We start from the raw sequence: 1,696 nt of genomic DNA on the forward strand, positions 1-1,696 counted from the left end.
TATGTAACAATTTAATTAGACGGGATTTAATAATAATCAGTGTAAAACTTCTTTCCTCAAACAATCTGTTTCGCTGTGGTTTTTAATTTGAATTTAATTAACTTTGTCACAAGAGTGAGAAGCTATTTAATACGATTTTGCCACGAGAGTGGGAAATTAACTAAGGTGAGAACCAACAATCGCGAGAGCGTGATGGTCGAACTGGATAGTAAAAACTAGGCATTGGTTTTAAAAACAGCGAGAGCACTTTAAAAGCAATTATAACTTATTTATTTTCAAAAAGTATTTTTAACTTCAAATGGGACAGCGAGAGCGTACATTCTGACTTAAAGGTATAGTCCAAATCAACAATCACGAGAGTGTGAGATAAATCCTTTTAAATAAGTATTTTCTACTAAAAGATATTTGGTCCTTAAATTATACACAAGTGACTTATCGAATCCATGACGATTAGTGCGTTGCATACTGGTATCCTTCTATTAATATTTTCTTAAAACTTAACTTCCCTTAGATTTAATTTTCTTCAACCGAACCTCTAAAAATCATTCCCTTAGCTAAACATAGTAACGTCGGTAGCATTAGTTTGACCATCGGTCCTTGTGGGTTCGATATATTTTAAAACTAAAACGACTGGGCTGTGCACTTGCAGTCAATTACCCGATAGACTATATTCTATATACAGTCACGAGACGTATCAAGTTTTTGGCGCCGTTGCCGGGGACCTGATTTAGGCAAATAGTGCGATTCTTTCGTTTCACAATATAGACTAAGGTAAAAACTAATCTCCTTTCCCTTATTTCCCCCGATTGTATGCCAAGTACTTGCTCAGAAGGCGATAACTTAGCACCACCAATCGCTGAATTAGAGCGTTTCTTATTTTTAAGATGCTGAATACTAGAGTACCAACGAAGGTACAATATTCCCGATATCTTCTTTCCTATTGTTGAACCAGTTGAAAAACCAACCATGGCAACAGTAGATCCACATAATCGTCCTCTTAAGTTCTACGCTACCCTATCCCAACAATAACCTCACAGCAGCATTACCGCCCCCGCTATCAATCGAAATGATTTCGAGCTGAAACCCTCATTATTATCAGCTGTCCAAAAACATCAATTTGCTGGAAATCCTACGGACGACCCTAATGAACATTTGACCAAGTTTGTGCAGTACGCAGACATTATGAAGGCGAATGGTGTATCTCAAGATGCGATAAGACTATGCCTCTTTCCTTTCTCTCTAAGAGACAGAGCTTGGGCTTGGTTGCAATCATTGCCATCCAACTCAGTTACAACATGGATAGAACTGAAGAACATTTTCTTATCCCGATATTTCCCGCCAAGAAAAACTGCTATGCTGAGAGCTTAAATCAATGGATTTCGACAAAAAGATGTAGAATCTCTCTACGATGCATGGGAGAGATACAAAGAGATGATGAGGATATGTCCACATCACGGTCTCAAAGACTGGGTGATCATTCACACATTTTACAATGGGCTTCTGTATAACACAAGACTGACAGTAGGCGCTGCCGCGGGCGGTGCACTTATGGACAAGCCATACAATGAAGCCTATCAACTCATTCAAAACATGGCCTAAAACCATTGCCAATGGGGAGGTGAAAGAACTCCAGTAGAAAATTCCTAAACAAAAAGTGGAATGTACGAAATCAATAGCCTTGACCACGTCCATGCAA

The 1,696-nt window shown here is 38.7% G+C and overlaps 1 non-coding gene across 1 annotated transcript; it reads right to left on the bottom strand.

Annotated features, from left to right (window-relative positions):
• Nucleotides 1–1,353: 1,353 nt before the first annotated feature.
• LOC127090089 (small nucleolar RNA R71) lies at nt 1,354–1,460 on the bottom strand. Its single transcript, XR_007791623.1, has one exon. It is a non-coding gene; the product is annotated as a small nucleolar RNA R71 (small nucleolar RNA).
• Between the last annotated feature and the right edge of the window lie 236 nt (nt 1,461–1,696).

This window comes from Lathyrus oleraceus, chromosome 5, assembly GCF_024323335.1.
Source record: "Lathyrus oleraceus cultivar Zhongwan6 chromosome 5, CAAS_Psat_ZW6_1.0, whole genome shotgun sequence".
Taxonomy (NCBI): domain Eukaryota; kingdom Viridiplantae; phylum Streptophyta; class Magnoliopsida; order Fabales; family Fabaceae; genus Lathyrus; species Lathyrus oleraceus.